This window comes from Anolis sagrei, chromosome 4, assembly GCF_037176765.1.
Source record: "Anolis sagrei isolate rAnoSag1 chromosome 4, rAnoSag1.mat, whole genome shotgun sequence".
Classification (NCBI taxonomy): Eukaryota; Metazoa; Chordata; class Lepidosauria; order Squamata; family Dactyloidae; genus Anolis; species Anolis sagrei.
Genome location: NC_090024.1, coordinates 81518907 through 81540325, shown reverse-complemented (window position 1 = coordinate 81540325; position 21419 = coordinate 81518907). Strand labels below are relative to the sequence as shown.

The 21419-nt window shown below is 36.9% G+C and overlaps 1 protein-coding gene across 7 annotated transcripts in view; it reads left to right on the top strand.

The window, feature by feature from the left end:
• The window catches only part of ATXN1 (ataxin 1), a 267664-nt gene that overhangs the window by 8057 nt on the left and 238188 nt on the right, over positions 1–21419 (top strand). For all 7 annotated transcript variants that reach the window (XM_060774857.2, XM_060774859.2, XM_060774860.2 and 4 more), the window contains exon 2: positions 4979–5103. The gene's annotated coding sequence lies outside the window, so the exon portion shown is untranslated. The remainder of the gene's footprint in view (positions 1–4978; positions 5104–21419) is intronic.

Here is a 21419-nt window from a genome sequence, read left to right as displayed (position 1 = left end):
TATGTTAGGTCGTAGTTCTTTCCAAGACATCAGTCTGAAACACAGAGGCAGATAGGAGCATGGTAGGGAGAGCGAAGCAGCCGTGTAGAAGATATCATATAGAATGCGAGTCTTTGTATTTTATTATGGTCTAAGTACACATTATTTCGTCATGATTTGTTTTTAACGTGAGGCATTTTTTTCTTTTCAGGAATACTCTAGATGTGTGAGAGAGATATCTAAGTAACCAATTACATGTTTTTCCTCCTGGATGTCATTATGCAAAAGCTTAGCAAAAGGCTCCTATTTTCAAGATTATATTATAAATAGTTTCCCTGGTTGTGATTGCTTGAATCATATATCGAATGTAGGATTTTGCAAGGGAATAAGCTGTAGTATTTTGCAGTAGAATAAGCTGTCTTCTAAAGGAAACTACATGATCTAATTTTTGTTCTGACAGTCACATGGCTTGCTTACTTCTATTAGTCTCTGTGGGAGCAAAAGCAGGCCTCACTTTTCCTTCCCTTTACTATTATAATAGAGAATATTGGCTAAATATTTACTGGTTTCATTATTTGGTAGGAGACCATGAGTTGTGGGAATCCTTGAGCTCTTGACTGATAAACTGTTGAATAATTAACTATTTAGAGACAATTTATACAGTATGTTCACTTCAAAAAATAGATAATCCCTAAATAAGAGACTTGAACTATACTTACCTTTGAGTTGACATGTCTAGGGTTGCAATATATGCTGCCTCTTATTGTGAATTGATGTAATGAGACAAATGTGAATTGTAAACAAGCTACACTGCCAAATTATGACAGTTAGATATAGATGGGAAAAACTTCATACTTCCCAGGGACGATTACATCTTGCAACAGCTAAGGTTAATCACACATACAAAAATTAAATTCCAGATAAGTCCCAGTCACTAAAAGCTTCCTTTACTAAATATTAAAATATGTGTTGCATGGCTAGCTGTCTAAATGCTATTACTTACAAAGAATAGCACAATATACAGCTTTTAATTAAAATATGACACGAAAGCATCTAATTAATAATTAATGTTTTCATTATAATATCCAGACTTCTTAAAAATGAAAAACAAACACTTTTGGATATAATCCACACAATGTAGACAAAATTGTTCCCTGGAATTTAAAGAACAGTTATACAGGTTTTTATAATGTGAGCATCTAGATGTTAACTTTATAAAAGAAAGGTTACCTTTTCAGTGGTGGTAATCAACTGATCTTCCATCTTTGCAGGGTCCTTTCATATTAAGGAGGAAACAAGGTTTGTTGAAGCAATTGATTCAAACTACACAAAAAACAAATTCCACCTAAATGTTAAGAAAGATCTTCCTGACTGTTGCTTGGCAGTGGAATATTCTGCCTTGACTGTGATGGAGTCTCCTTTGGAGCGTTTTAAAATAGTGATTGGATGGCCATCTGTCAGGAGTGTTTTGATTGTGTATTTCTGCATGCCAGGACATTGCATTGGATGGTCCTTGTGTTCTTGCCAACTTTATGATTCTATGATTTTTAGAGATAAGATTAATACTCAGGACCACAATCCTCTAGGAAATGTCTTTGGCACAAAGCTTATATTGATTGGCCTTGCACAAAAGATTTTTGTGGTACATTTTGCCCTGTGTAATTAAATTCTCTGCTTAATCTGAATGAAAAGTGAACAAGGCTGTTAAAATTTCAAATGGTATTAATCTATGTATCTGTGTATAGTATACACTGTGTGTAGCATACACACAAGGCTATGCATTATTTTAAAAATGGAAAGCTTAGCTGCTTTCTTTGAAGCTGTCAAGAAAAAACAACTGCTTTTAGTGTATGTGTTGTAAAAAAATGCAACCAAAGAAAGAAGCAATGTAATATATTTTTGACACTTCTATAGGTTCATACTGTGAATGTTGAGTTTACTGTGTCAGGAATAACATGATATATTGTAGATCTGGTCCAGATAGAGCTCTTCAGGTGGTCCTTGGGCTTTCTTTGCAAATTACTTCATTGTGTTTAACATTGTTTAAGCTAAAGATTTTCTGTGGGAAGCTTGATGACGTCACATCTCAATAGATAATGACAAATATTTTAATAACAACCATAATAATCACAATAAGGTACTTGACTCTCCTCATGCCTTGAGGCTGGATATAATATAAAATATTATAAAATATACTACTATTAAAATGTATATATTAAAATGCACATAACAAAGACTGACACGAAGACTAATAAAATGTAAGATTAATGTTTAATGTTTTGCACTAATTGATTTTGTTGGGTATTTCAGTTGTGTTTTCAGATCATACGTGCACCATATATTCTTGTGCATATAACAATAATTTCAAAAAAATTGACCCAAAAAACTGGGTCGGGTTACACATGGGTAAGTCGCAAAGGCACAGTACACAGGCAGGGATAAGAGGCAGAGGTGGGACTCTTTCACCCATTACTCCTCCCTTACCCAAACCAGATAAAGACATTTCTACCTCATTACTCAATTCTTTTACCCCGAAACATCATTCAGCAGTAACATGGGAAGCCTGAAGAATGTGATAAGCCCTCCATTTTGGGTGCTGGAAATGGAGAGGAGTGGTGGTTGCCATTTTATTTATTTATTTATTTACTTCATTTATATACCATTTTTCTCAGCCCTTGGGCGACTCAATGCTTGCTGTATGAGGGATTCAGAGACAGTGATTTCCATTTTTAATAGGGGCAGACAGACAGGCATTTTCAATAAGCCCTTTTAAAAATTGCTGCCACAGTCTGCAGAGAGGCTTATGCAGAAACCCCTTATTAGAAATGTCTGCAACCATTCCACTCCATCTCAAATGTATATAGATGAGTAGTGTAGTTTATATGTCCTCATTGTAACACCTGAAGTAAAAAAAGATCCTCTCTTTCTCTTTATCTCTGCTTAAGTGCGTTCCCACTCTTCATTTTAAAAGGATTTGTTTGTAAAATGTCCCTAAGCTTTACCCTTCACGTATCTATGGGATATGGCAAAATTCATGATTTTGGCCACAAAACATGCCTTCAACTTATACATTAGGTTGACTTATATACAAATATGTAGTGCATGTATATATTTGTATATATGCACATTAAATTCTAGCATGTCCAATAGTATATTATTGTAATAAATGTTACTGCATAGTTTGCTATTAGTTGAGATTTGATTTCTGAAAGTTTCCTGTTAATTGGAAGACTCTTCCCATTAGGATCGTACAATTGGTTTAAGTCCTTTCTTTAGGCTGTTGATTATGATCAATCTCATAATCTGTGGTCACTAAAAGGAACTAGACAGCAGTGTGTCAGTACCTAATTCTGTAGTTACCAAACAGTCTTCAAGAGAAAATGTTGCATGCTGTCCCCACTATTGCTTTGACAATGCTTGCTTTGCCTGATTCTTCATTGTCTAACTGGTTTGCATGGTGTTGCTATGTGATACTTGTCAAGACTGGCTGCTGTTGAGCATAACTCATAAGCCATTGTGTAGGCTTTTCCAGTAATATTCCACTCAGAACAGTGTTTGTTTGACGGTGCAATCAATTGTCAGGCAGGACTTTTTTCATGGGTAGAGGCAATTCTTCCTCCCCTGAGTGGTTCCCTAATGTGAAAGTGTCATGAATGCTCACATACAGGTTTTCTAGCACTTGTAGTAAATGCATCTATCTGTTTTACAAAAAGGAAAATATGTGTGCAATTCTCCTGATTTTGTAGGTTGCTGTTTCTCATGCACTGTGCCTTCTGGGCACCTTAGGTTAAGTATCCCTTCACTGAAATGCTTGGGACCAGAAGTATTTTGAATTTTGGATCCCCCCCCCCCCAAATTTTTTGGCACATCTGTATTTGTATATATGGTCTTATTCTTGGAGATGAGCCTCAAGTCTACACATAAAATTGAATTTTATTACTTATACACCTTATAGACATAGTTTGAAGGTAATTTTATACAATATTTTTAGTAATTTAAAAGTATGTTTAAATTTACTTTTCCTTTCACTGCAGAAATCTTGTGTCTATCTCTATCCTCTTTCTCGGAAACCCACCAACTGCTGCTTCTACTTTGTGAATAAACAAGCAGGATTACCGAAGTTGCTACCTCAAAGGCAGAGGCTAGCAGAAAAATTTTCAGATTCTTGAGTATTTCAGATTTTGGTTTTCCAGATAAGGGATACTCAACTAATATGCACTTTGGGAGAATTTAATTTTATTAAAATCTGATCAATTAAATATGCAAACATATATGAGCTTGTCATTCCTCTAAAGAAGGAATGGGCAATGTGTGGTCTTACAGATGTGATTGGATTGCATTTCCCATCTTCCCTCACTATTGGCTACACTGGTTAGGTTGATGAGAGCTGTAGTTGAGCAACATCTAAATGGTCACATATTCTACTTCCCTGTTCTAAAAACATGGGTTTGGTTTAAAACTGACAAAATGAAAAGTAAATGTAAGATTCTGTATGTAACTATTTAGTAAATAGTAACTATTTACTATGTAAAAATTCTTTTATAGATATTGAGTATCAGAGGTTGGAGTTGAATACAATTTCAATTAATCCAGTTTGTTTTCTAACAGAAACAAACAAATAAAAAGGTTTATGGGTCTACTTCAGTTTCTGGAATCTGAAATATGTTCTGGCACATTTAAAAATAATTAAAATGTCAGCTTTGTTTCCATACTGATATTGATGTTAGTCTTTTATGTAAACATAACAAAGAGCCTAGCCATATTATCTTAAAGGATAATTGAACAGTTTGGGGCAAATCAACTTTGAAGTAAGTTCATTGAATTCCATGGGGCTCACCCCCAGGTAAAAGTGTATAGAATGGTAGTTTAATTGGCTTATAATGGCAAAATCATCTTGGACTAAAACGCTTCTCTGATTAAACATGCTTCATGTTTTTGCTGGGTGCATTCTAGCACTCCATAAGTGGTAAATTAACACGTTTCTTTTATTTTTCTTCAGTTTTTAGAGCAACACTCATCGCAACTCATACAGGCGATCCAAGCACTGAGTTTCTTGACCTCTCAAAGACAACCACCACCTCCATTATCGTTATCTTCCCCATTGAAAGATGCTATGTAAATAAGGTAAAAGTTAAAAGCTTTCTTTGCTTTTCATGTACTATATTTTGTAACAAAACTTTAAAAGAAAGGCGGGGTATAAATAGGGTAAATCAATCATTCAATCAATCAATAATATTGGGTTTGGATACATTAGATACTAATGCCTCTCTCATAGGTTGCTGAATAATGTCCCGTTGTATACAAAATGATTGTCATTTTCTCTAGTCCTTGCAATCACATACACACAGCAGCACCCCAAATTTTAGAATGCTTTCCCAAGACCTAATGCTTTCTTAACAAACTTTAAGATGTTATTGTAGCTGTAGATCTCTCTCTTTGTCCTGAGAAAGGAAAAAAAGTTTTATTTTCATCTACACACACACACACACACACTCACAGATTTAAATAGTTTTATGTTTCATGTTGTTCATTAGTTCATGTCATTGAGGTGGCAGTCTACTGTCTGGATAGGTGGTTATCTTAAAGTTAGATAAGAAATCTGATCAGACACAAATATAAAGAGTATGTGTGGGCAGTATTTGATTTGTGTGAAATAAAACATAAAATAATTGCTGTCCACATTTTACTTCTTTTTTAAAAAAACATAGTTTTTTTTAAAGTTTTGAGTCATCAGACTCAAAGCTAGAGAACTATTCCAGTTTTCTGTTTTGTGTGTTTGTTTTCTAATGACTTAGCATATGAGAATATAACTTTCATGATATATAATATCATGAAATGAGTAACTGGTACCAGAAATAACATATCTCTTTTTCTACTATCATCTCTGTTTAATAGGTTTTAACTGGTATGAACAATATTTTAAAGTTATAGTTGTTTGCCTGGCAATGGTCCAGCATGCTGAAGGGTGGAAAATTTTGTTTAAATCCAGAAAATTGCCTTATTATTTGATTCTGTTTATGAAAATCTGATAAAGATTTCCTCGGAAGAGCTTTCAAATGCATTTAGAATGTTTTATTAGATGATGCGGCACATAATGTCTATTTTATTGTGGCTGTGAGCCGGGGTGTTGTAAAGGAAAATAATTTCAATAAATATTTGCGTGTAAAGGCATGCAACACACGGTATATTGTTTCTGGCTTAAATGGAGGAAGCATGTTTGAATCATGTCACTGAGGAATAGTCCTTGTTTCTGAATGATTGATGCCAGTTGAAATATTTATTCCCTTTGTTGTTTTTGGAAGGAAAACTGTCTGACAGATACATCAGGTGGGATAAGTTATGTGCTAATAGCACTAATGCTTATCTGGAGCCAACAGCTCTAAATTAGCCACCGTTGCTGCTCTTAAAGCAAACTGCTGTGTGGAGGCTGGGTTTCTATGCACAGGCACTGTGCCACATTTGCATAGAGGTCCGTAATAGCCTGGCCATTATGACATTGTTACTGATTTACGCTGTTATAGTTTTTCATAGGCTTCACTGTGAACTCTCACACTCCCTGCCTCTTAATTGGCAGTCACAGCTAGATTTTTACAAAATGCATTACTTCACAGGGTGCATAGGTTTGGAGCTCAATGGACGGGATCTGATTTTGGTTGCTGGAACATATGACTTCCAATAGAAACAGGAAGGTGGCAATTTCCCTTTTGCTATTAAATCTCCTTTATACTTCAGAAATCAGCATTAGGTAGCTGGGAAATCATCTAGAGCTGGTCTTTGGGTAGTTCCAAGAGCTACTGTGTGTTATGGAGCTAGGGGAGGAAAATCCTATCCCACTCCTGCTGCAAGATCAGTACCATCTTTATAAGTTAGCTCATTTGTGGAATTAACATTTGAGTGTTCTACTAGCTTGATAAAATGTCTGTGTGTAACAGAGAAAATTATCATTTCTAATCAGTTCTCAGTAAGTTGTGGAAGCTTCAAGCATGTTGCGGAAATATGTTTCTGCACCACATTTATCAATTTTCATCAATTGAATCCTGAACCAGTATAGTTGACCCTTCACATTTGTGGGTTTAACTTGCAGATTTTGATTATTCATGAATTTGATTATCTGCTGATTTTATTAAAATGTTTCAGCTAGGAATTCCTAAATATTCTGGAAGTTGGCCATAGAGTTGTACTGGAATGCTTTAAGATTTCTAGAGAGAATTCTTCTTTTGATAACAGACATTGACACAGAGTAGTACTGAAGTACCTACAAATGCTTGGAGAAGTGTTCCCTCAGACAAAAAATAGTTTCCCCATTTTCATGGGTGCCTTCTGCCCTTAGCCTGCACCAAAGTGGGGGGTTTATTGCATTACATTCTGCAGGGATAATTTAGTGTTATGGGCAAAACCCATTATGGTAAGAGTGGCATTTATAAGGGGATTGAGGATGAAACTGGGATTATGTCAACATGAGCAGTATTCTTCCATTCTGACAAGAAAATTCTACTGGCTTGCATTGTGCTCAATAGACTGTAACTCTTGGCAAAGTTTGCAAAAGTCTGGGCTCCATGTCATTGTCTTCCTGATCTGGAAAAATGAAAAGCGTGATGCACGCTTTGAAAAAAGCCTCCAAGAATATTCAATAATTAAAGCTTAATGCAGCTTTCTTTGTTACATTGGGAATGTGTAAATGTTAAATAGAGGTGATTGACGTTAGTACATTTGGCAGTGTTCCTCACCAGGCAGTTTATTTTGCAGCAGTTAGTTTTTTTCTTTTTGAAATTTTGTAACCTATTGAGGGTGGTCCCAGTGTCTCCTGAAATGTATTTTTATGCAGCTGACATTTGTGATGATACTACTATTTGAGTTAAGATCTGAAAATACATTTTTTCAAAATACGGAAGTCGTTTTGCAGATGGGAAAACTAGTGCCCCCTGCTGTCTTTTTGTAAGCTGATTCAGTGATTTGTCTGTCTCCAGCAGTATTTTGTTATGAATTTACTTATATAGGGAAGTGTGAAAATAAAGACGAGAAAATTATATTGAATTGAAAGCATCAGTTCCAATATGACTTTTTTCTAGTTAATTCATAATTAGAGAATTATTATTATTATTATTATTATTATTATTATTATTTTAAATATGCAAATAGATTTCATCTATTAGGAAATGCTGTAATACTGGGAGTCACAATTCTTAAGACATTTAAAAAGATGTTTTTGTTTATTTTTAGTGTTAAGAGCCTGATATTACTGTTTGGCTTGCATCTTTCCCACCTTCCATCCTAAAAGAGTGAAACTTAGAACTGAGAGCTGAAATTTTCATGTTCAGATTTAGATTGAATGTAAGAATTAAACTCCTTTTTAAAATGACATTCATCCTTTTTATCTTTATAGATCTAGTACTACGCAATATTTCATTATTAGGTGCACAAGATGCTCTCCACTCTTGTTCTTTTAATTCTAGTGGCAAGGATTAGAATCTTTCCCTAGTTGTATTTTTGTTCCAGAAGGAGCAGATATACCTAGTGGTGTTTGGGTGTTAGAGGGGCTGCTGCCCCCTGCTTTTATTTTTTTATTATTTTTCCCTTCCCTTCCCTTCCCTTCCCTTCCCTTCCCTTCCCTTCCCTTCCCTTCCCTTCCCTTCCCTTCCCTTCCCTTCCCTTCCCTTCCCTTCCCTTCCCTTCCCTTCCCTTCCCTTCCCTTCCCTTCCCTTCCCTTCCCTTCCCTTCCCTTCCCTTCCCTTCCCTTCCCTTCCCTTCCCTTCCCTTCCCTTCCCTTCCCTTCCCTTCCCTTCCCTTCCCTTCCCTTCCCTTCCCTTCCCTTCCCTTCCCTTCCCTTCCCTTCCCTTCCCTTCCCTTCCCTTCCCTTCCCTTCCCTTCCCTTCCCTTCCCTTCCCTTCCCTTCCCTTCCCTTCCCTTCCCTTCCCTTCCCTTCCCTTCCCTTCCCTTCCCTTCCCTTCCCTTCCCTTCCCTTCCCTTCCCTTCCCTTCCCTTCCCTTCCCTTCCCTTCCCTTCCCTTCCCTTCCCTTCCCTTCCCTTCCCTTCCCTTCCCTTCCCTTCCCTTCCCTTCCCTTCCCTTCCCTTCCCTTCCCTTCCCTTCCCTTCCCTTCCCTTCCCTTCCCTTCCCTTCCCTTCCCTTCCCTTCCCTTCCCTTCCCTTCCCTTCCCTTCCCTTCCCTTCCCTTCCCTTCCCTTCCCTTCCCTTCCCTTCCCTTCCCTTCCCTTTCCCTTTCCCTTTCCCTTTCCCTTTCCCTTTCCCTTTCCCTTTCCCTTTCCCTTTCCCTTTCCCTTTCCCTTTCCCTTTCCCTTTCCCTTTCCCTTTCCCTTTCCCTTTCCCTTTCCCTTCCCTTCCCTTCCCTTCCCTTCCCTTCCCTTCCCTTCCCTTCCCTTCCCTTCCCTTCCCTTCCCTCCCCTCCCCTCCCCTCCCCTCCCCTCCCCTCCCCTCCCCTCCCCTCCCCTCCCCTCCCCTCCCCTCCCCTCCCCTCCCCTCCCCTCCCCTCCCCTCCCCTCCCCTCCCCTCCCCTCCCCTCCCCTCCCCTCCCCTCCCCTCCCCTCCCCTCCCCTCCCCTCCCCTCCCCTCCCCTCCCCTCCCCTCCCCTCCTCTTTCTCTCTTTTCCAGCTCTGAGAAGGTCTATCTCACAATGTCTTCAGTGCAACATGGTCCTCCCTCCCTCTACCCCCTCCCCTCATACACATGTCACTTTTCTTTCCCAGTGACATCACAGAGGGCCACTTCACCTAGCGGCAGCCAATCCTTCACTTATCAACTGCCAGTCCAGTGACTTTCTCTTGAGACCATTTCAAGCAACTCCTAAGAAAATATCATAAGCAAAGTACAGATAGCGAAACTGACAGTGTCACTTTGTTCACTTAATGGTTTTTGCCATCTAGGCCTGATGAAAAAGCCTTTTGGTTGACCTAATAAAGGTATTTCTGTGATGTATTCTCAGGATTTTGTTACATTAATTTTATGGCCAAAGTTGCTGCCTCTACAATTTTATCAAGTGAGAGGCTCTCATCTATTGGCTCTATAGAGGCCTGTAATGACATTGAGCCAAGTCTCAATCACAGCATTATATACTGACAACAACATTCGTATTTTTTTCTAGAATTGAATAGTCTCACAAAGTTTAAGAAAGAGGGTAGGGTCTTTAAAAAACGACATTAGGCAGGCCCTTGTCTTTCCAGTTCTTCATGGAATCATACAATTGTTTGTATGAATGGCTTTTGTACTTCCATTGCTTTGATGTTATGAATCATCTGGCATGCTAATAAATGCATGATATGATCATAAAACCATCTCCCTGGATTTAACTAGGAAGGTATCCATGATGAAAACAGAGCAAGGATATATTTATTTATTTATTTATTCTTGGATATAGCCGTTTCTGTTTTGGGTGGTGTGTCCCCCCAGGAGAAATGTGGTGTTATAACATAATGCTGAAGTAATGCAGAATACAAATAAAGTATTATTATTATTATATTTTGGTTTATTATTAGCATACTCCTAATGGCTGAACCAATCTGGTTTTAATCATATGCTGGATTTTATTTACAGATTAGTAAGATCTAGTTCTAACATATGACTAAGAGGTAGGCCTTCTTTTTAGAAGCCGTATATTATCTGCTTCAGTGAAATAATTACTTGGCAATTCCCATTTGATAATTCCCTCTTTAAATTCTGGTAGTTACTTAATTATGATGGGATTGTTGCATTTAATCTAAGAAGTCTCTTTGCAGACCAGCATCTATTATAACATTTTTTTTGTTTAAAACTGAAACTATTACAAAAAAGTAATCTGTTGATGAGAGTGAAAAATGACTTTTAATGGGCAATGTATTAATTAGGGCTGGGAATCACGGGGGCCTTCCTTGATGTACTTCATCTCCTAGCAGCCCTAGCCCATAATCAGTAATGAGGAGTGCTGAGAATTGTAATCTAGCAACATATAGAGGTCCACATGATTCTCATTCCTTTCTGAAATCCGGGTTTAAGAATTTTGGGTCCTATTCTACATATGCAGTAAACATCTGGCATAAATTGCAAATGAATGAAATGTTTTCAAGGCATTAATCAAAATTTAAAAGTGGTCCTTCACATTTGCTGGGGTTAGGAGCGTAAGGCGCTTACTAAAAACTTTTTCTACCTGAGGTATCACCTCTCTGAGAATCTTTAGGTGCTCCAGTAAAACTCTAAGGTCAGCCTCTGGCAGAAGTTGATGGCCGAATTGCATGGAGGACCTAGAGATTTCTATTCCAAACATGTTTGTCAAATTTATGAATAATCAAATACATAAAAGGTAAACCCACAAATGTGGAGGACCAGTGGAGGACTGTCCGGGGTGTCAGCTTGCCTGTTGGCAAATGAGTCCCCTTAAACATAAAACGTTAATGGCCTTTTAGTATCTTGAAAATATAATAGCAGTTTTTAATATTATTACTGTAGGGAGTTAAAATGTATGTTGTATTACTACTTTAATAAAAAAAATAATAAAATAATTTTGAGGAATTAAATAACAGCCTTATAGTTGTAGGTGGACTCTGTTTGTCTCCAGGTAGCCAGAAAGTTAAGATCCTGTTTGCCACTGTGGAAACTGTATATGAGGAAGTTGAGATTGCACCTGAACTGCCAATTTGGATCCATATCTATTCACAGTCTGATCTCTCCAGTTTAGCAGGCTAGCTTTGCAAATTTTATAACATTTTTGCATTAGGAACACAAGGTTTTGTTTTCCCGAGTGTCTCTAGATCAGGCATGGGCAAACGTAGGCCCTCCAGGTGTTTTGGACTTCAGCTCCACAATTCCTAACAGCCAGTAGCCTGTCCATTCCTGTCCTAGGTACTCTGATTATTGTTACCCTGCACCCTCCCTTGTGTTACGGAGTTCATTCAGCTCCTCAGTTCTGCTTGAGGAATGAATAATAATTCTTACAGTTCCTCACAGCATGTAAGAGACTATGAGATCAGCATTTTTATCATGGGTTTGACAAGGTTTTTTAAAGTGCTGAAATACATTTATAAGGTAAAAGGATTGTGATTTGTTACCTTTATTTTATGGGGTTTACAGTTATATCACATTTGCTCATTGACTGATTAGACCTTTACTCTTCAATATTGTTATACATTAAGCCATATATAGTGAACATAATAGTATTTTAACAGCCACTTCACCATAGTCTGTTTTTTCCCCTTCTTCTGAAATTTGTCATGAGAGTAGTGAGTCACAAACTTTGTTCACTATCAGTGTATTTATTCAGCAGCTAAGTCTTTCTTTGTAAAGACATAAATAGATTTTGCATGCATTGTGAAAAAAGCAGTGATGCTATCCTTGTGACTCCAGAGGATTTATTCCTTTTCACTCTCCAACTTTTTCTCCTCCCCATCTTCTTCCTGATCACCTCTGGTCCCTCTCTTGCACCTGGTTTTCCGTCTTTTAACAACTGGTTCCAACAAACTGGTGCGAACCAGCTGAATGACACCCCTGGAGAAGAGTGATACTATAACTGACATACCTCTTTTTGTTGGTTCTGAAAATATACTTTGTTGTCGTTAAGAAAAACATAGTGGTAAAAACAGTACTAATGGGCAAGGTTTTTTGAACCCTTGAAACCTTGTATGGTTTTCACAACTGATTGATGGAGTTTGCCCCTTGATCTGGATGGCTAAACTACATCGATCAGCTATTTCACATCAGAAATTGATTATGTGTTGTAGGGTTTAACTTGTTATAGTTAAATATAAATTAGCAACTAAGTCATGGTTACAGCAGATGCCAAAACAAAATATATTTGGCATTTATTTCAAACTGCATTATTATTTATTAATGATTATCTAAATTCCTGCACAGTTTGAGATGTGGTTTGAAATTGTGGGTTGTGGAAAAGATAATAACGCTTAGCTTGGGATGGTAGCTGGTTGCCTAATTATTGGCCAAAAACAACCTGATAGCTTAATTTAATATTGGCCCAGCAGATCTGAAAAAAACATTGAAATAGTTCACTGCCATGTTAAATTTTTGTTGGCCTGGTAAACTTATTTTTTCCTTGTGATTTCTTAACAGTACACAAATGGGAATTATCTCTGTTTGGGAACATTTGGTAGCTGAATAAGGCATGGTGAGGACCTGTCCCCTCACCCCATAACACTTACAATGGGCCCTTAGTATTCTCTAGACCTGGGGTTTGGTTCCCAGTCTCCCCATTGATACCAGCATCCATAGATGCTGAATGCCTATTATATATATGTAGTAAAATAGTCCTCCTGATATAAAATGTCAAAATCAGGGTTTCCTTTTTGAATTTTTATTTTCTGAATATTTTCAAGCTGTGGATGGTTAAATCTGTGGATGCTGAATCCCTGGATATGGAGGACTGACAGTAAGCAAACAGTGCTGTCTTGCTATTCATCCTTAGCTTTTCTTCCATAGTCTGTTTTATGGCAAAATATAGTATAAATGCTTGTGACTGCTAGTTTTTTTAAGGGTTTGTACAGAGTTTATTTTAATGCATTTTAATATTTAATGGCCTATAAATGAATAAAATAACCTATTTTATCAAGGTAGTGACAATTTACATAGTCAGGCGTATTTTATCTTTCCCCCTTATCAATAGCATATCAATTTTAAAGTATCAGAAGGGGTAAAGACAGAATGTGGTATCTGTGTTACTGTTTGACATTCAGTTGCATCATCATATAGGTAAATAGTGTAACAGTTTGTGGAATACTCATTCTAAGCAGAAAAGAGTGATAAAATTTATTCAGAAACTATAATTGGATGGGTGTCTCTGAGTTCAAGGATTCGTTAGGGTATCATCTTGAGATCCATCTGAATAAATCCAAAGTTATTTTTTAGTTTTGTCTCAGTTGTTAAATGATGTGCAATTCTTTCATGGAACTGAAGAATACTATAGCATCTGAAAAAATCAGTACCAGAAACTGTTGTGTTATTCATAACATTCAAAGGTACTTTTAGAGCTCCTGATTGTTTCCTAGTGTATACAATTTGAATGATTGACGTGTCCCACCTTTTATTTCCTTCACAATTTCACCAAATTGGAATGATCAATTTTTTTTGGTAGAAGTCCTACAATGAGGAAATTAAGCATCAAAAAAGGTTCTGGTGTAACCCAAATGGAAACATAATTTGTTCTGTGTTCTTAGAAGATTGCAATTATCACTAGTAATTGACTAATCATGTTTTCTTAGCAAAGTATACTGGACCTTTTAACACAGCCTTCCCATAAATGAACAGTCATCAGCCTAAATGTTTACAGTCATAAAACAAATTTGCCGTGATATGACTATGTTCAATGAAAAATCAGAGGTTGTTTTCTCATGGGTAATTGGGAGATGGTTTACATGTTTTTGAGATTGGTTTCCTTTTAAATTAGGGTAGCTTTACCTCCAGCAACAAACATAGTACATAGATCTGTGTAGTGGTATATGGGTTGATAGAGACTGTGTTCTTTAGCTGTGATAAAGAGTTTTTAAATTATCTGCCAGTTGTGATAGGAGAATTGTCATGGTAATGGATTTGAGGCCTCTGTCATTCATAAGCTTGTAAAAAGTCTGAAAAAATATGTTTTTCAGAAATATAAGTGGCTATGAACATTAAATTCTGTGCTTTGATTTGCATAAAGTTTACTCCTTAAATTTACAATTATCATCCTCTATGTTCACCCAGAGACCTGAAAGTGTAAAATCAGAAAAGCATATTTATTTTGTGTGTTTCCTACTGTTTTATTTAATAAAGCGTAAATCTTTAGTATGTTTTAGAAAAATACAATAGAAGTGTATTAAAACAGTCAGATTGTACAATACTTGCCACCAGAGAAGGAAGTGAGCAATATACTTGTAATAACAGAGATGGACACAGAAACTGCATTTTCTTGTATTAATGTTACCAGACAATCATACTTCCTCCTTGGACATTCGACTTGTGTGGAATGCTATATGAGAGAAAAGGAATGGCAGAAATGCAAACCAAGTGACACTTCTCCAACATTTACAACAGTTAGGCATACTGAAAAGTGCTCATTGCTATTTAGAACAGCTTTAGTTTGCATGAATATCCTAACAAATAGTTCTGTATTACGTATGTTGTACCTTCCAGAACCTTACACTCCTTATTTTCCTTAATGTGTTTTGTCTGTATCTTAAGATAGTAAGCTCACTGACAGCATTTAAATGCCAGAAGCTGGATTAATTGCTGTAGATTTCCGCTGATAGGTAAGAACTTGTGCTGATGAAGGATTGAAGCCTTGCTGGAATGATGAACCTGCCACAATCTCTTTTGGGAGCTAGTGCTATGCCTGTTTATAGGGAAGAGAAATGAATTGCATTTCTGGTTAGTTTCTTAAGAAGATTTATTACCTGAACATAGCTATCTTTCCCTTTTCTCTCTCTTTGTTTCACTTATATAGATGATACTTGTTTTTAACTTGGGGAAATTGTTCAAAATGAGAGATGCACAAGTTGATATCTTATTGTCCTCCCTTGCTGGTTTTTTACACATCATATATCATTGCTAACAACATATATCTCCTTTTCTGGGATATTCCTTTGCACAGCTCCATTGGTTTTTATCATGATCAAATTCTGCTTTTTGTTCCCTACAGTCAGTACTTTTGTAGTGTGCCTCATCCTCTGTTTTCCTAGCCCTGTCTGTGACCTCTTGTTAGTTGAAGGATTTGTTAAGGCTGTCAGCATTTCTTCAGAATTGTATGCAACTATATATTTTTTTCTGCGTTGTAACTGCCTGCTTTCCTTATTAGTCATAAATGAGTTCCAAGTCTCCGCTGTTGCTATGCCTAAGGTAGAATTTCATTCCAAGACCCCTGCTTCCCATCAGCTCTTCACTCTTGGGAAAGTCTTTATATATACACATTCCTTTGAAACTTACTCTGATTTTGAAAAACGTCCATATTCTTGCAGCCTCTGTGTGTGTGTATTCTAGTTGTAGTTTGCTATTTTTCTACATGAACGTTGCACCTCATCTTTTACATTACAGATAATTACAACTCATCCATCTGCCTTTTCTGTATTAGTACCCCATCATAAAAGAATATTTTAGTTTATGTTTTAAGGAAAGCTGTTCAGTTAAAATAATGATTAGGAAAGCTTGTGAACTTGAGATTTTGAGGCCCCAAATGTAATGGGTTTAAATTTGATGAAGAGTGGGAAACAACAGATAATGGTTAAGTATATGTTTCTTATAACAGAAAGAACAAGCTTCAGGTTTACCTATGGCATTAATATTATTGTTTGCTAAAGCAATATAAATCATGGAAGTTAAAACTATAAGCACAGTTATCTTAAGGAGTATAGCCAGCAAAAGTCTTTATCCCTTTCTCTTAAATTATACTTTTACAGTCATTTACATTCATTGGGGTTAGGGGCACAGGACCCCGTGAAAATGAAAAACTGCAAATAAAGAAATAGCTACTTTTTCCCTGAGAGAATATTTCTCTAGGAATTTCTAGGTATTTCAACACAAGCCTTTGGTCATTTTTTGCTGATCATAGAATTGCATTGGAGAACTAAGAAATTCCTGGAGAGGGGTTCTCTCTAGAAACCTCCAGATCCTCCAGCATGACTAGAGGAAGTTGACCATAGAAGCATGCGGGAGAATATAGAGATTCCTAAAGAGAACATTTGAAATCAAATCTGTGAATAATCAAATCCACAAATGTTAAAAATGCAAATATAGAGAGATGACTATGTTTGGCTCAGTAGACTAGAGACAGCACCAAATCCTACATGTAATGCCATCTAAAACAAATGATTTTATTTTTTGTTATCATAAATATCAAAATTCTTATTGTTGAGTGAAATCATTTTACATTTGACACCTCATTTTCGCACCTGTGATATTTGACCTCCTACTGAATTATTTCTTAATGGTTAATGCCAAATATGTTATTGACTTGAGTGAAGTTCAATATAACCCTACAAGATACCACATTAAGGTATATTGTTTTTAAACTGTTTTAATTTTAAATGTTTTAATGTTTATTGATTGTTTTTTTAATTTTGTTTGTACGATATTAATATGTTGGGTCCCTTCATGGGAGAAAAGTGGGATATAATTAAAAATTATTATTATTATTATTATTATTATTATTATTAGACTGCAGCAAACTGAAAGCAGAGAAGGGGGTGACAAATGACAGTTTACCTGTCCAAACACATCTCCCTTTATGAACCACCGCAAAGACTAACATCTTCTGGGGAGGCCCTGAACTCAGTTCTGCCACACTCACAGGCGCGTTTGGGAGGGAGAAGAGAGAGGGCCTTTTCAGTGATTGCCCCCCAGCTACAGAACTCCCTTTCTGGCAAGATGAGCCCCCTCTCCCCCTGTCCTTCAGAAAGATGGTGAAAACCCGGCTGTGGGTCCAAGCCTTTGGGACAGTGCGATAAGGCGATAATAGGAAACCCACCCCGCTTACCAGAACTAGCATCGTGTTTTGAGATGGTGTTAAACAACTGATTTTAAAGTAAATATAACTGATTTTAGTGTTTGTGTATATTTATAGTTATTTTATGTCCCGGCATGGAATTCTTGCCATATATATTTTGTCCTCTGCCCTGAGTCCCCTTCGGTGCTTCAAATAAATAAATAAATAAATAAATAAATAAATAAATAAATAAATAAAATGTTTCAAATAAATAAATATTAGGGACTCTATATCTCAGGTGCTACATTTCACACAGTTGGGAGACATGACAAGGTATATGAGTCTGAACAGTCTAGGGCAGAGTTTATCAAGATTTTTGGACTTCTGCTCCCAGAATTCCTAACAGCTGGTAAGCTGGCTGGGATTTCTGAGAGCTGATGTTCAAAACATCTGGAGAAGTACGGTTTAAGAAACACTGGTCTAAGGAAATTACTAGTATAGCAAGTGATTGGAGAAGCACATCCAGCATTCTAGAGTCACATAGAGGCACATACATAAACGTTCACTTATAGATAGTATAGGAAGTAGCAGTGTAATGGTCCTTTGCATCAGCTGTGTTGCTATAGAGTTAGCCTTCTCTTGAAAGACAATTCCCAAGATGCACAGGAGCTGAAGATACCAAACATTTTTATTGTTCCTAATGCACGAGTCATGCTCTACAGCCCATATTTATAGGATTTTACCTACAATGTCATAAATCACAGAAATCCTCTGATGTCTGCCCTTACCCACACATCAGAGCAATTGATCTTTATGGCCAGCTCATGCCACCTCTAAGTTTCCTGTCCCATTTGTCCCTGCCCCCCCCCCCCCCCAATTTGTCCATATACTATGTGCCTGTACCAGGGATGTCATAGTTGCATGAAATGAGTGGTTATGACAAGCAGAAAATGTTGTGGCACTTATGCTATAGATTTTTATAGTCTAAAGGAAAGTAGACTTTTATGAGGCTACCTCCTGGTTTTGTAATAAAAATTAGATGGACCATTTTGTACAATTGGAAATGTTTGGAGTATTCCATAATGAGGTTTGCTTCAGTTTTCAGTTTTCCCGAAAAGGAGGAAATCTGAAAAATGGAGAAACATTTAATTGGAGTTGATCTTTCAGCAACACAGTATAATTACTTTCAAAGCAAATAACAGTAGAACATTGGCACTAAATTAAGCAAGCTGAAATGTCCCAGTAGAAGGGGCATTAATTTCATGTTAATTAAACAGACCATTATTTTCAGGGGAAATTATTACTAGATATATCTGCTATGACATAAACAGTGCCCTGGATTTAAAAGGCAAGAACAATATGCAGCAATTTCAAAGCTTGAGCTATGATGGTGGCCCTGAATAAGTTGTGCTCAGGTACCAATTCAGCCACAGGTTTCCTTTTTGATCACTCTTGTGTGGCCTCAGTTTCCATTCAGTAAAATGAAAAATAGTGAATGGATTCTCAGTATAATTATAAAGGCTTAATTTTACATTGTAAATGACCAAGAGTGTACCAGACTTCAAATAAGTCCTTCTGAAACACTGTTTGCCACAATTGTCTGCATGGTTACTACAGATTATAGAAATTAATGGAAGGGGAAAATCCCTTTTCAGTTTGTTTGCATTTTTTACTTTACATTTTGTTTGCAGTGTGTTTCACTTATCTTCTTTAGAAGTAGCTATCTCAGGGGAGGAAGAAAGAGAAAATATTTTCTACAAGAAAACATTGGATTTCAGGAACTCAGAAATAGATGTAATACTGGAAAATGCTGTTACCTTTTTTAAAAATGCAATTAGCTGTCATATTGATGCAATCTTCTTACAGCCAGTATCCTTTTAACTAGCAAACTGGTCCTCTGTGCCTCTTCAAACTATCAAAAATATCAAAAAATAGAACAAGCTATTTGAGAAAGAAAGAAATACAGGGAAGAAAAAATAGGGGCAGGAGGAGGAAAGAAAGAAAGAAAGAAAGAAAGAAAGAAAGAAAGAAAGAAAGAGGAACTGTTAGGAAAGTAGAGGAAAGGAAGAGAGGGAGCAAAGGAAGAAACAGTAGGAAGGAAATACAGAGGGAAGGAAGAAAAATTTTATTTATTTATTTACAGCATTTATATTCCTCCCTTCTCACCCCACAGGGGACTCAGGGAGGATTACAGTGTACACATATATGGCAAACATTCAATGCCAATTTTGACTTACAACATATACAGACATAGACAGAGGCTATTTAACTTTTTCTGGCCGCCAGGGGAGCTGTCGCTTTCATTGTCCATCTGCGACACTGATGAAGTACTTCCGCATTGCCCTCATGCTTTTTTGCTGGAGTGCTTTGCTGGAGTCTTTTTTATGGGCTCATAAATTAGTTAATTTAGCCTTCCCACACTTTAAGGTGGTACCTAATTTTCCTACTTGACAGATGCAACTATCTTTCGGGTTGCAAAGGTCGAAAACAGGCTACACAATTGGTTGGAAACCCACTCCAACCTGGGCTGGCTTCAAACTCATGACCTTTTGGTCAGAGTGATCTTAATGCAGCTGACACTCAGCCAGCTGCTCCACAATCCTGGCAAGAAGTAAGAAAGGGAGAAAGAAAGGGATGTAGGAAAAAGGGAGGGAAGGCATTCAGAATTAATAAAGCATGGTGTAGTGATTTGAACCTTGAACTATGGCTTTGAGCCCACTGTGTGACTTTAGGCAAGTCACATTCCCTCAACCTCAAAGGAAGACAAGGGCAAATCCCTTTTGAATAAATCTTGACATAAAAACTCTGTGATAGCTTTAGGATAGCCCTAAGTCTGAAACGACTTGAAGGCACACAAAACAACAATCCTAATTAATCATTAATTATACTTTATATGGAAAGTGAGGTGTTAAAAACTTATTTGCAGCTCCAGATGTTTGTTTGTTTATTTATTTATTTACGACATTTATAGCTTGCTTTTCTCATCCATATAGCAACTCAAGGCGGGTTACAAATTGGCACGCATTAGATGCCATGCATTCATAAAAGTGCGATTAGAAACAGTCAACATAACAGTATAAAAACATATAAAAACCATTAAAACATGTAGTCACCGTCTCATTCTGGCTCCTTACTACTCTCAAGTTATGCAGGCCTGTGCTAGAATGTTTATCATTCTTTTTTGTAATTTAATGATAAACAAAAAACTTGGCTTCACTTTAACCAATGAAGGTGGACAAATACAAATAGCAACTCTGACAATAACAGGAATTGTATCTGAGAATTTTATCCTAAGATAAATTAATTTAGAGAAGCTCATTGACCGAAAGTTGCCTGTTTCTTCCTTTTCTTCTATAGCCTCCCCCCCCCAACACATCATACTCTTTCATATCTTTTCAGGATGTGTATATATGCAAATTGCTTCTGGAAAGAGTGAAGGATAAGAAGCATATTTTCTACAGATGTTGAGTTACCTGGCTTTAGAGTGTGTGTATGATTCTATCCCCAGCAACACACAAGTTGGCAATCCTCTCCAGGTGTCTTATTAGAAAGCTTTATAGTTTATTTTCAAACAGGATGATTCCTTATAAATTAGAACTACACAGTACACGATCCAATAAATCTAACACAGCAGTTACACGTGCTAGTCCATCAGGGAATCAATACATCTCCTTTTTTCATTCCTCCCCTGGAACTGCAAAACCATGAAAGGCTGCCAAACACCTTTTGGGGTATAAAACATATTGGGTGGATTGTGTTTGATGTGTCAACAGTCAAAAAAGTGTGACCTAAATGTATTTAATAAAGTCTTTGCCTACAACTTCTCTTCAAGACTTCCCCTAACAAATTGAGTAATAACATCATTAATGTTACAAAGTGTTTCTTTAGTTTTGTAGTTCCTTAATTTTTTGGAGTGAAGTTAGTTGCCGTTTTTCATAACCCTCTTAAGTAGCAGTTGTGATTGGCTTTAGATTTCCATGCAATCGCAACTGTGTTCCTATAGAATAGGCATAACTAGCCAAAGGATAGCAATTCTTTCTTACATTAGATCACTGAA